This window comes from Hordeum vulgare, chromosome 4H (genome assembly GCF_904849725.1).
Source record: "Hordeum vulgare subsp. vulgare chromosome 4H, MorexV3_pseudomolecules_assembly, whole genome shotgun sequence".
Lineage (NCBI taxonomy): Eukaryota > Viridiplantae > Streptophyta > Magnoliopsida > Poales > Poaceae > Hordeum > Hordeum vulgare.
The window spans coordinates 395,731,506-395,746,201 of NC_058521.1; positions in this window are offsets into that span (position 1 = coordinate 395,731,506).

Sequence of the window (14,696 nt, forward strand, 5' to 3'; positions counted from 1 at the left end):
ATGGGCGTGCGGCGTACTTGGCACTTCTCGAGGCCTTCTCCCAAAAGTAGGGGAAAGCCCGTCTCCAGAAGCATCTCGGGTACGGCGGCCATCTACAAGATGTAGGGGAGAGGGTTAGAAAGTTTTTAGTGGTTGTAGAAATCTAAGGTTAAAGTCCAGGTGCACTAATCGTCTTGGCTATCGTCCATGCTACCTAATGCTTCCTATAGTCATGATGGCTCTGATACCAGCTCTGTGGGGACACCGACTCACGAGTCGAGATCGCCGAATGAACGTGCTTAGTGATCCGAGAGATCAATGCTCACCGGACACACAGATACTGAATATTTAGAGTCTTACATCCAAATACGGAATTATTACATCATGTGACCGAATGGTCGAATTCACAAGGTAAGGCCTATAAGGCCAAATCACATGGGTACAAATAGTAGCAGAAATATTAGGGCTAAGAGGGTGCCCATGCCATCAGCCTACACCAACAAACATTCTGATTAGGAAGCGTCCTAGTTCGCAGGGGCGTCTCCGAAGACGTACTCTTCTCCAAAGTCCGGTCCTTCCATGTCTGGTCAATAATATAACTAGTGGCGACCCAATGAGTACTTTTGAATGTACTCTCAAACAGCCCATGATATGAACAATGCAAGTGAAGGATAACAACAATAAGCATCTTTGGTGGTTAACAACTTGGTTGTAAATAAACATGATCATGGATGTGCAACATAGCTAGATGTTGATTTGAAGAACAGGTTACAGATATCAATATATCTGTCGAGGGCTGAACACTCTGGGTTCACCCTATATGCCAAGTCACGAAACTTGGTCATATCAACTCTTTCATATTAACTCCATTTACCACATACTCCCACACACTTGGTTTATGCGGAAATGACTGGACATAGTTTAAGAAGGATTACCCAACTGTCTTGGACTGTGGACACGGCTATTCTAATAGTTTTACACTCTGCAGAGGTAGTACGCTGGACCCATGAGGTCCGGGAAACTTTCGTGTCATCCACGACTCGCGGTATATATCATACCCAAGGTAAGTACCCGATCAATGCCTTTCCCCTAACGATACGAGACAAAGATGTCCACTCGATTGGTACCTAGCCCACATGTTGTATGTCTTACGAGCACCGACTCTGGACAGTATCAACCATGCAGGGACCAACGGTGTGCTTGGAACACGTAAAAACGGCATAGTCGCCCTATTTGGCACGACCCCATCACGAGAGTGACCACACATCACTCCTGCCACTAGTAAGGTGGCTATTTGCTAGCACCGACCAGAGTAATCAACACAGCCTCGTCCCATAAAGGGGTAACGTGGTCGTACAGGTAAGGTTGGGACGGTCGACACGCCATAAATCTAATCCCATTTCCGAAACCATACACACTCAAAATACCCGGTGCACCACTTCTCCGAAAGTGGCCACCTAACTCATCATTACCTTCGGGCATTAGTGGCACCCTATCGGGGTTTTCATAAATCTTTGATTTATACCAACAACATGCTCATGCTACTACTATTCTAGCTTTACTTGTCAACATGATATTAGCGTGACCCTCATAGATGGTAGGATCATGCTCAAAATGCAAGTGCTCCGGAGGAGCCTTCGGTAACATCACTTGAATGATTTACCGACACTTATGATCATATGCAACGGAAATATTTGTTACACTAGCATGCAATATAACATATGCTCAGTCATAGTCAAAGGGTTGCTTGCCTTGGTCTGCTAGGTATCTGGGGTCTTCGAGGTCTTCCGCTCCAACTCCGTCGTCACACGGGTTTTCTATCGCCGTAATAAATAAATGCAATAAGTAGCTCACTCCAAAACAGATCACAAAAATCACTTTGAAAATGTTGTTTAATTCTGATAAATCCATATTATTATTTTTAAAATATTTTTAAAATCCTTATAACATAAGCAAAACTATTCCAATCTAACCCTTTTTATTGTTCTAAAATAGAATAGTTATGGCAAAAATTAATTTAATGGTTCTGTTAAATACTACATATTTTAGAAATCAGTGGAAAAATCATATTATTTCACTGATTAAATCATTTTACAAAAATCATTGAAAATCAAGTTTCAAAACATAAAATAAAAGGGCTATAGCCCTTGGCCTGGCTTGACCTGAAACTGGGTCGGCCCACTGGCCAGCCAACCGGCCTACCCAGGCGCGCGCGCCGTCAGGTTTGAACCACAGGTGGGGCACACCTGTCGGGGTCGTCTCCTACCTCTAGCCAGAGAGGAGGAGGAGCACGCCGGCGTGGCTACCGATGTTATCAAGCCCTAATGACGACAGGAAGGGGTCCGGCTTGTCGTCGCTTACCTGCTCGTGGTCGAGTTGACGGCAGAGGGGCTTAGGTTCACCGGCGACGAGTTAGCCGCAGCGGAGGGATTTTGGGTGAAGTTGAAGGTGGTAGCTACGGGCACGGATTTTCTCGGGGTAGAGGGGGAAAGCTTCCTGGGGTTACGGGGAGTGCTTTGGTGGGCAGAGGGACTCGAGAGCCGACGTCTAGCCGGAGATCGACCGAAGCTCCAAGGCAGAGGGGTCTCGGTCGATCTCGAGCATCGGGGCTCTGCTTGCTTACTCGGTGTCTAGGGAGGTGATTGGGGTCTTGGCGAGGAGGAGCGATGGGTTCTGGAGCGAGTGGAGGGGCTATTTATAGGCCTGCGATGGTGAGCCGACTCGTGAGCGCCGGTGATCCACCGTGGCGTGTGATACATCCATTTTGCACCATGCTTTCATGTTGATATTTATTGCTTTTTGGGCTGTTATATTACTTGTGGTACCATATTTATGCCTTTTCTCTCTTATTTTGCAAGGTTTATTTGAAGAGGGAGAATTCAGGCAGCTGGAATTCTGGACTGGAAAAGGAGCAAATCCTAGTCCACTATTCTGCACATCTCCAAATGCCCTGAAAAGTTACGTGGATTTTTTCTGGATTATATAAAAAATACTGGGCGAAAGAACTACCAGAGGGGGGCCGCCAGGGCGCCACAAGCCCTGACACCGCCACCCCCTGGTGGCGGAGTGGGGGCTAGTGGGCTCCCTGACAGCCCACTAGCCCCCCTCTTTTGCTATATGAAGCGTCCTGGTTCAGAAAAAAATCAAGAGGGAGCTTTTTCGTGGTTTCGCCGCCGCCACGAGGCGGAACGTGAGCAGATCCAATATGAAGCTCCAGCAGGACGATCCTGCCGGGGAAACTTCCCTCCCAGAGGGGGAAATCGTCGCCATCGTCATCACCAACACTCCTCTCGTCGTAGGGGAGGCATCTTCATCAACATCTTCATCAGCACCATCTCCTCTCCAATCCCTAGTTCATCTCTTGTAACCAATCTTCGTCTCGCGACTCCGATTGGTACTTGTAAGGTTGGTAGTAGTGTTGATTACTCTTTGTAGTTGATGCTAGTTGGATTACTTGGTGGAAGAGTTTATGTTCAGATCCTTGATGCTATTCATTACACCTCTGATCATGATTATGATTATGTTTTGTGAGTAGTTACTTTTGTTCCTGAGGACATGGGATAAGTCATGTTAATAATAGTCATGTGAATTTTATATTCGTTCTGTATTATGATATGTTGTATGTTGTCTTTTCCTCTAGTGGTGTTATGTGAACGTCGACTACATAACACTTCACCATATTTGGGCCTAGAGTAAGGCATTGGGAAGTAGTAAGTAGATGATGGGTGGATGGAGTGACAGAAGCTTAAACCCCAGTCTATGTGTTGCTTCGTGAGGGGCTGATTTGGATCGACTAGTTTAATGCTATGGTTAGACTTTGTCTTAATTCTTCTTTTGTAGTTGCGGATTCTTGCGAGAGAGGTTAATCATAAGTGGGATTCTTGTCCAAGTAAGGGAAGTAACCAAGCGTCGGTCCACCCACATATCAAACTATCAAAGTAAGGAACGCAAATCATATGAACATCATGAAACTATCATGACAGAAATTCCTGTGTGTCCTCGGGAGCGTTTTTCCTCCTATAAAGACTTTGTTCAGGATTGTCCCTTGCTACAAAAGGGATTGGGACACTTGCTGCACCGTAGCTACTACTTGTTACTTGTTACTTTTTGCTTGCTACGTTTCACCTCGCTACACAATCAATTGTTACCGCTACTTTCAGTGCTTGTAGTTATTACCTTGCAGAAAACCGTTTATCATAGCCTTCTGATCCTCGTTGGGTTCGACACTCTTACTTATTGAAAGGACTACGATTGATCCCCTATACTTGTGGGTCATTAAGACTCTTTTCTGGCGCCGTTGCCGGGGAGTGAAGCGCCTTTGGTAAGTGGAAATTGGTAAGGAAACATTTTTATACTGTGCTGAAATTTATTGTCACTTGTCACTATGGAAACTGTTCCTTTGAGGAGTTTCTTCGGGGTATCTTGACCATGAACGGAAGCACGAGGAGTTTCTCCTCAACCTGAGGTACGTGCTGAAAATATCTTTTATGAAATTCCTTCGGGTATGCTTGAGAAACTGCTGGCTAATCCTTTCACAGGAGATGGATCTTCACATCCAGACTTGCATCTAATCTATGTAGATGAAGTTTGTGGTTTATTTAAGCTTGCAGGTTTGCCCGAGGATGAGGTAAAGAAGAAAGTCTTTCCTATGTCTTTGAAGGATAAGGCGTTGATATGGTATAGGCTATGTGATGATACTGGATCATGGGGCTACAATCGGTTGAAATTGGAATTTCATCATAAGTTCTATCCTATGCATTTAGTACATCGTGATCGGAACTTTATTTATAACTTTTGGCCTCGTGACAGGGAAAGCATAGCTAAAGCTTGGGGGAGGCTTAAATCAATGCTATATTCATGCCCCAATCATGAACTCTCGAGAGAAATCATCACTCAAAACTTTTATGCTCGGCTTTCTCACGAAGACCGTACCATGCTTGACATTTAGTGTGCCGGTTCTTTTATGAAGAAGGATATTGATCACAAGTGTAATTTATTGGAGAGAATCAAACGCAACTCTGAAGATTGGGAGATGGAGGAAGGTAAGGAGTCAGGTATGAATTTCCAGTTCGATTGCGTTAAATCTTTTGTTGAGACAAACACTTCTAGAGATTTTAGCGCTAAGTATGGACTTGACTCTGAGATAGTAGCTTCTCTATGTGAATCTTTTGCTGCTCATGTTGATCTTCCCAAAGAGAAGTGGTTTAAATATCATCCTCCTGTAGAAAGCAACATAGCCAAAACCAATCTAGTTGAGGAGAAAGTCATTGCTTTTAGTGATCCTCTTGTTCCTTGTGCTTACACTGAGAAACCACCATACCCTGCTAGGATAAAGGATTATTCTAAAGCTCCAACTGTGATACGTAGGGGTTACATTAGATCACTTGCACCCCCTGAGGAGATTAGAGTTGAACCTAGTGTTGCTATTATCAAAGATCTCTTAGCTGAAGACATAGATGGGCATGTTATCAAATTATGTGAGGACTCCGCTAGAATTTCTAAACCTCACGCGAAAGACAGACACGGACCTATAGTTGGCCTGCCCGTTGTTTCTGTTAAGATAGGAGATCACTGTTACCATGGTTTATGTGATATGGGAGCTAGTGTTACTGCAATACCCCGTTCTCTATATGATGAATCAAAGATGAGATTGCACCTGATGAGTTAGAACCCATTGATGTCACTATTACGCTAGCTAACACAGACACTATCTGCCCTCTGGGAATTGTGAGAGACGTAGAAGTCCTGTGTGGTAAGACAAAGTATCCTACTGATTTCCTCGTCCTTGGTACTGCACAAGATAGCTTTTGTCCCATCATATTCGGTAGACCCTTTCTCAACACTGTCAATGCTCACATTGATTGCATTAAGAAGACCGTCACAGTTAGTTTCGAGGGTGTGTCTCATGAATTTAACTTCTCCAAGTTTGGAAGACAATCCCATGAAAGAGAGTCATCTAGTAGAGATGAAAGCATGGCTCTTGCCTCTATTATCATACCTCCTACAGATCCTTTAGAGCAGTATCTGCTTGAGCATGAAAATGATATGCATATGGAGGAGAAAGATGAGATAGATAAAATTGTCTTAGAACAATATCATATTCTCAAGAATAATCTGCCTGTTGAACTGCTTGGGGATCCTCGCCCACCAAAGGGTGATCCTGTGTTCGAGCTTAAACAGTTGCCTGATACTCTTAAGTATGCCTATCTTGATGAGAAGGAGATATATCTTGTCATTATTAGTGCTCTCCTCTCAGAGCGCGAAGAGAAGAACTTACTCAAAACTATGAGGAAGCACCGCGCTGCTATTGGATATACTCTTGATGATCTTAAGGGTATTAGTCCTACTCTATGTCAGCACAAGATTAAAACCGATCCTGACTTTAAACCAGTTGCTGATCATCATAGGATATTAAATCCTAAGATGAAAGAGGTCATGAGAAAAGAAATATTAAAGCTTGTGGAAGCAGGAATCATTTATCCTGTTGCTCATAGTGATTGGGTAAGTCCAGTACATTGCGTACCTAAGAAGGGAGGTATCACCGTCATTCCTAATGATAAGGATGAACTAATCCCACAAAGGATTATTACCGGCAATAGAATGGTGATAGACTTCCGGAAACTGAACAAGGCAACCAGGAAAGATCATTATCCTTTGTCGTTCATCGACCAAATGTTAGAAAGGCTATCAAAACACACACACTTCTTTTTTCTAGACGGTTATTCAGGTTTCTCGCAAATACCTGTTGCACAATCTGATCAAGAGAAAACCACTTTCACCTGCCCTTTCGGTACCTATGCCTATAGACGTATGCCTTTTGGCTTATGTAATACACCTGCCACCTTCCAAAGATGTATGATGGATATATTCTCTGACTCTTGTGAAAAGATCGTGGATGTTTTCATGGATGACTTCTCCATTTACGAGTCTTCCTTTGATGATTGCCTGAGCAACCTTGATCGAGTCTTACAGAGATGTGAAGAGACCAACCTCGTCTTGAATTGGGAGAAGTGCCACTTTATGGTTAATGAAGGTATTGTCTTAGGACACAAGATCTCTGAAAGAGGCATTGAAGTTGATAAGGCTAAGGTTGATGCAATTGAGAAAATGCCTTACCCCACAGATTTCAGAGGTATACGAAGTTTCCTAGGTCATGTTGGTTTCTATAGAAGGTTCATTAAAGACTTCTCTAAGATTTCTAGGCCTCTTACAAAGCTCCTGCAGAAGGATGTTCCTTTTGTTCTTGATGAGGATTGTGAGGAAGCCTTTGAAATACTTAAGAAAGCGTTGATAACCGCACCTATTGTTCAACGACCTGACTGGAACTTGCCCTTTGAAATCTTGTGCGACGCTAGTGATTATGCTGTTGGTGTTGTTCTAGGACAAAGAGTTGACAAGAAGTTGAATGTCATTCACTACGCTAGTAAAACTCTAGACAGTGCCAAAAGAAACTATGCCACTACGGAGAAGGAATTTTTAGCAGTCGTGTTTGCATGTGAAAAGTTTAGATCTTACATAGTTGACTCCAAAGTCACTATTCACTCTGATCATGCTGCTATTCAGTCCCTCATGGAGAAGAAGGACGCTAAGCCTAGGCTGATCAGATGGGTTCTCCTGCTACAGGAATTTGATTTGCACCTCGTTGACCGAAAGGGTGCTGATAACCCTGTAGCAGATAACTTGTCTAGGCTGGAGAATGTCCTTGATGACCCACTACCTATTGATGATAGCTTTCCTGATGAGCAATTAAATGTCATCCGCACTTCACATAGTGCATCATGGTATGCCGATTATGCAAACTATATCGTAGCCAAATACATACCAGCCAGTTTCACCTATCAGCAAAAGAAAAAATTCTTCTTTGATTTGAGACACTACTTTTGGGATGATCCTCACCTTTATAAGGAAGGAGTAGATGGTGTTATGAGACGTTGTGTGCCTGAACATGAACAGTGACAGATCCTGCAGAAGTGTTATTCCGAAGCCTACGGAGGACACCATGCTGGAGATAGAACTACCCATAAGGTATTGCAATCAAGTTTCTATTGGTCCACTCTCTTCAAGGATGCCCGTAAGTTTGTCTTGTCTTGTGACGAATGCCAAAGAATAGGGAACATCAGTAAGCGTCAGGAAATGCCTATGAACTATTCACTTGTCATTGAACCATTTGATGTCTAGGGCTTTGATTATATGGGACCCTTCCTGAGTGCCAATGGGTACACTCACATCTTAGTTGTTGTGGATTACGTTACTAAGTGGGTAGAGGCTATCCCCACTAAAAATGCTGATCACCACACCTCTATTAAGATGCTTAAAGAAGTCATATTCCCAAGATTTGGAGTCCCTAGATACTTGATGACTGATGGCGGTTCACACTTCATTCATGGTGTTTTCCGCAAGATGCTAGCTAAGTATGATGTCAACCATAGAGTTGCATCTCCTTATCATCTTTAGTCTAGTGGTCAAGTGGAGTTGAGTAATAGGGAGACCAAATTGATCCTACAAAAGACCGTCAATAGATCTCGAAAGACCTGGTCTAGCAAGCTTGACGATGCACTATGGGCTTATAGGACTACCTATAAGAATCCCATGGGCATGTCGCCGTATAAAATGGTTTACGGTAAGGCCTCTCATTTACCTCTTGAGCTGGAACACAAAGCTTATTGGGCAATCAAAGAGCTCAACTTTGATTTCAAACTTGCCGGTGAAAAGCGGTTGTTTGATATCAGCTCATTAGATGAATGGAGAACCCAGGCATATGAGAATGGCAAGTTGTTCAAGGAAAAGGTTAAGAGATGGCACGACACACGAATCCAGAAACGAGAGTTCAATGTAGATGATTATGTCTTGCTATACAATTATCGTTTGAGATTCTTTGCAGGCAAGCTTCTCTCTAAATGGGAAGGTCCCTATGTTATCGAGGAAGTATATCGTTCCGGTGCCATCAAAATCAATAACATGGAAGGAATTTTTCCTAGAGTGGTAAATGGGCAAAGAATCAAGCATTACATCTCTGGTACTCCCATAAATGTTGAGACCAATATCATCAATGTCATAACTCCAGAGCAGTACATAAGGGATGTTTATCAGCCTGTTTCAGACCCTAAAAACGAAGAGGTATCCGTTTCGGTAAGAAATTGTACTCCGACACTTTCCCAATAGGAAATTTCCTTCGTTTTGGAATATTTGGAAAATTAGAAAAAATAAAAAGCAGTCGGGAGAACGAACGAGGCGGCCAAAGGCCCTGCCACCGCCCCCTACCCCCTGGTGGCGGATGGCAAGCTTGTGGGCACCTCGTGTGCCTCCCGGACTCTGTTTTCTTGCGGAGAACTCCTTCTGGCCCAGAAAAAATCAATATATAGTCGCCCGAAGGTTTTGATCTCCGTATCGCGTAGTTTTCCTCTGTTTTCATTTCGAGCTTGTTGTCTGCCGCAGATTTAGAGCAAAGATGTCTCAGGAATCTATTGGGGAGAATGATCTTCACCAAGTTCATGAGGAAGTAGATGCTGATCTGAAAAGAGTAGAAGTCACGGAAGCCAGGGACCAAGCTAAGGAGAAAACCCAAGCTAGGGAGGAAGTTCAACCTATGTTCAACATTGAAGACGTTGAGGGAGTAGATTTTCTCCAACCCTTCCTCCACGTGCTGTCTCCATCCTTGATTGAACTCTTGAGGTTTTGCGAAACAACTCGTGCTCGCAATATTTCTCTTTCTCATGAAGTTGTTTTTCTGGAAAACCATGTCACAGATCTCAAAGGTATAAATCAAAGATTGATAGCTCTCTTGGAATCAAAGGCGACAACAACACCACCATCACCACCAAAGGAAGACAACTAAGCATTGGTATGGGCAATCCCCTTGGCTTCTGCCAACTTGGGGGAGTTGCCCTGGTATCGTATCACCTCTATATCTTTTGCTTTTACCTTTTTTTAGTTCTTTCCTTTTCAGTTTTTATTTCTTCTCTTAGAGGAATAAGTCTTTAGTTTCTAGTTTGAGTCTTTTTCTTTTGTCTCTCCCCCGATGTATTCGAGCTTACGAGCTATATAATAAAGAGTTTCTTAGTCAAGGGATTTGCTTTGTGCCATGATCAATAGTATGAAAAGAACGATAGCATGAAAGATCATGAGACGATCTTATGGAAAGTGATAACTTCACTTATGACACGTATGATGATTGAAACTTGTTGAGAATAAATCAACATCGACCTCAGTCATTGTTGCAATTAATAAGAAGTAATAAGAAAAGAGAGGTTCACATATAAATATATCATCTTAGACACTTTTTACAATTGTGAGCACTCACCAAACTATTACATGCTTAGGAGTAGATGTTGGACAAGGAATACAACATAATGAATTGTGTTTGCTTAGTTCCAAACAATGTTATATGATTAGATATCCCTTAGCACGTGACGATTGCTTCCAACTCATATTAGCCAAAACTCCCGCACCAAGTAGAGATACTACTTGTGCATCCATAAACCTCCAACCAGTTTTGCCATGAGAGTCCACCATACCTACCTATGGATTGAATAAGAACCTTCAAGTAAGTTGTCATTGGTGCAAGCAATAAAAATTGCTCTCCAATATGTATGATCTATTAGTGTGTGGAAAATAAGCTTTGTACGAACCTATGATGAGGAAGACATAAAAGCGACAGACTGCATAATAAAGTTCTTTATCATAGGAGGCAATATAAAGTGACGTTCCTCCGCACTAAGAGTACACGCATTCAAACCTAAAAAGCGCATGACAACCTCTGCTTCCCTCTGCAAAGGGCCTATCTTGTACCTTTACTTTTTGCCCTTGTAAGAGTCATGGTGATCATCACCAATTCCCTATTTTTGCCTTTGTCTTGGCTACCGTCACATGTTTTGGAAAGATCTATATTCATATATCAACTTGGAGTTGAGTACTTATGCTTTGTTGTTGTTGACTTTACCCTTGAGGTAAACCGTTGGGAGGCAAAACTATAAGCCCCTATCTTCCTCTGTGTCCAGCTGAAACTTTGACACCATGAGTACCACGTGAGTTGTAACAATTGTGGAAAACAAAAGAGATGATTGAGTATGTGGATTTGCCTTACAAGCTCTTATTTGACTCTTTCTGATGTTGTGATAAATTGCAATTCCTTCAATGACTATGGATTATTGTTGGTTACTTCTCGGTAAGGTTTTTGCTTCATGCTTTTCTTTGTTTAGGAATTGTTACTTTCCCATAAGAATCTTTATGATGTATTGATGTTCTATGTGTGATCATGATGCCCTCATGTCCGTGTTATGTTTTTTCGACACCTTCGTCCCTCAACATGTGGACATATTTTTGGAACTTGGTTTTCGCTTGAGGACAAGCGAGGTCTAAGCTTTGGGGAGTTGATACGTCCATTTTGCATCATGCTTTCATGTTGATATTTATTACTTTTTGGGCTGTTATATTACTTGTGGTACCATATTTATGCCTTTTCTCTCTTATTTTGCAAGGTTTATTTGAAGAGGGAGAATTCAGGCAGCTGGAATTCTGGACTGCAAAAGGAGCAAATCCTAGTCCACTATTCTGCACATCTCCAAATGCCCTAAAAAGTTACGTGGATTTTTTCTGGATTATAGAAAAAATACTGGGCGAAAGAACTACCGGAGAGGGGCTGCCAGGGCACCACAAGCCCTGACACCGCCACCCCCTGGTGGCAGAGTGGGGGCTTGTGGGCTCCCTGATGACCCACTAGCCCCCCTCTTTTGCTATATGAAGCGTCCTGGTTCAGAAAAAAATCAAGAGGGAGCTTTTTCGTGGTTTCGCCGCCGCCATGAGGTGGAACTTGAGCAGATCCAATCTAGAGCTCCGGCAGGACGATCCTGCCGGGGAAACTTCCTCCCTGAGGGGGAAATCATCGCCGTCGTCATCACCAACACTCCTCCCGTTGGAGGGGAGGCATCTTCATCAACATCTTTATCAGCACCATCTCCTCTCCAATCCCTAGTTCATCTCTTGTAACCAATCTTTGTCTCGCGACTCCGATTGGTACTTGTAAGGTTGCTAGTAATGTTGATTACTCTTTGTAGTTTATGCTAGTTGGATTACTTGGTGGAAGAGTTTATGCTCAAATCCTTGATGCTATTCATTACACCTCTAATCATGATTATGATTATGTTTTCTGAGTAGTTACTTTTGTTCTTGAGGACATGGGATAAGTCATGTTAATAATAGTCATGTGAATTTGATATTCGTTCGGTATTTTGATATGATGTATGTTGTCTTTTCCTCTAGTGGTGTTATGTGAACGTGGACTACATAACACTTCACCATATTTGGGCCTAGAGGAAGGCATTGGGAAGTAGTAAGTAGATGATGGGTTGCTGGAGTGACAGAAGCTTAAACCCCAGTCTATGCGTTGCTTCGTGAGGGGCTGATTTGGATCCACTAGTTTAATGCTATGGTTAGAATTTGTCTTAATTCTTCTTTTGTAGTTGCGGATGCTTGCGAGAGAGGTTAATCATAAGTGGGATGCTTGTCCAAGTAAGGGCAGTGCCCAAGCGCCGGTCCACCCACATATCAAACTATCAAAGTAACGAACACGAAACATATGAACATGATGAAACTAGCAGGACAGAAATTCCCGTGTGTCCTCGGGAGCGTTTTTCCTCCTATAAAGACTTTGTTCAGGCTTGTCCCTTGCTACAAAAGGATTGGGCCACTTGCTGAACCATTGCTACTTCTTGTTACTTGTTACTTTTTGCTTGCTACGTTTCACCTCGCTACACAGTCACTTGTTGCCGCTACTTTCAGTGCTTGCAGTTATTACCTTGCTGAAAACCGTTTATCAGAGCCTTCTGCTCCTCGTTTGGTTCGACACTCTTACTTATCGAAAGGACTACGATTGATCCCTTATACTTGTGGCTTATCAGCGTGCATGGGTGTGCAGGGAGACGATGGGGTCGAAACCATGGTATTAGTACGTGGTTTTCGACCGCCTGGACTCACTCCGAGAGAGAGAGGGAGGGAGGAGAGGCGAGCTATCGTCGCCGTGCTCCTCTAGCGCTTCTGGTGCGTGTGGGCACGCATCGCACCATCTCTTCGCGCGGGAAAGGATGGGCCCTGATGGCTGCCTGATGCAGAGGGGGTGTCGGGGGAGAGGAGAGACATCGTGGGGAGGCTGGAATTGGCCGAGGGAGTCGCCCCCACCTCGGTTGCTCTCAATAGCGCGCCCAGAGCGCAATTTTGGCATGCCACGGCACGCTGGTGCGCTCTGGGGTGCCTTGGACATGTCTAACATGTCCTGGGCACTGGCTTGGAGATGCGTAGCCGTTTGAACCCCATGGAAGTCTCAGCTGGTCAAAGAGAGACAAGAAACAGGTGCTGTGAGCCTTGGGCTGAAGCTCAAATTGGGGATTTTTGCATATCCACTTTGAACCAGAAAGGGCCACTTGACTGGAGTTAGGCATTGGTGTCAGGCACCTACTCTATGAGTTTAGGAGAAAGGGTTTGGGTTTAGCTATGGTTAGAAGGGGTTTTACCCAATTGTCAAAAGGTGCTCGACTTAACAGGATTGGGTTTGGTGCTAAAACAAGGGGTTTCACCAAGTTTGAGCTCCATTGGACAAGTTTAGCTTTGTAAACTTGAAAACATCATCAAATGACCAGATGTGCTCCTTCCAAAGAGAGTGTGGTCAAAACAAGTCCCACAAATCCCATTTATCGCATGGAGTCTTCAGTCGAGGTATTAGGCACTCTTGCAATGTTTTAGCTCCAAGGGATAAACTTTGCTATTCAGAGTTGCTCTAACTTCATACTAGACAGAAGGGGTTTTACAACTATTTGGTGTCCTTAATCACCTTGGATCAAGGTGAAATTTTATATGGGCACTAAATATGGCTTAGGGATACCACTGGAATATTCTAGGAATTTATTGAGAATATTTCCTTTGGAAATATTTCCAAAGGTCAAAACAGACCAAAAAGGGTTTTCTGGGTTTTACTCAAATAATAATAATATAAATAGGGGTTGCAAATCTTATGTATGGAAAATATATGTCCTTCTGATCATCCCAAAATTTTCTCATATTTTTCTAAGACGGAAAAGTATTTTTCCATATACGAATATCATTTCTCGCCTCACAAATGGACATGCAATTAAAATAGGACAATAATTCATAAAATAATTATTTTATGGTTTTGGTGCACTAAAATGGTGGTAGAACAAGATCACCAACTTTGGGTAAGAACACTCCCTGCCATAAAGGATTTGTAGTGCAACCCAAAGCAGGGTTTTGCTTTAACCGAAAATAAGAAGAAGGATTTTGAAAATAATTAAGTCATGAGAAATGTGGTTTGTGATATCACATAATCAAGCATTCAAGCATACAATGGACTCATGGCACTCACAACATTAGTTTTGAAAAAGTTTTAATAAACTCATATTTTTTGAATTACACAAAAGTGATAGTGAAAACAGGGTGTGACAGTATCTGGGCATGGAAGTCTTGAAGTATACGTCAAGCCTTCGATAGATGCAGTCATGATTATGCCCCATTGTGAAGCTTCCAGAGTCCATCTTGAGAAGGAGGAGGACCCATCGGCCCAATCTGAGGATCCTGGCTCGACTAGGTTAGTACCCCTTGTCCAGGACAATATCAGTAGCTCGCGAACTGGTCTTCTATGCCGAGGACGATTCCCTTGATGAAGATAACCACGAATTTGAAGTCCTTGGCTTGATAGAGGAGCTCCCCTT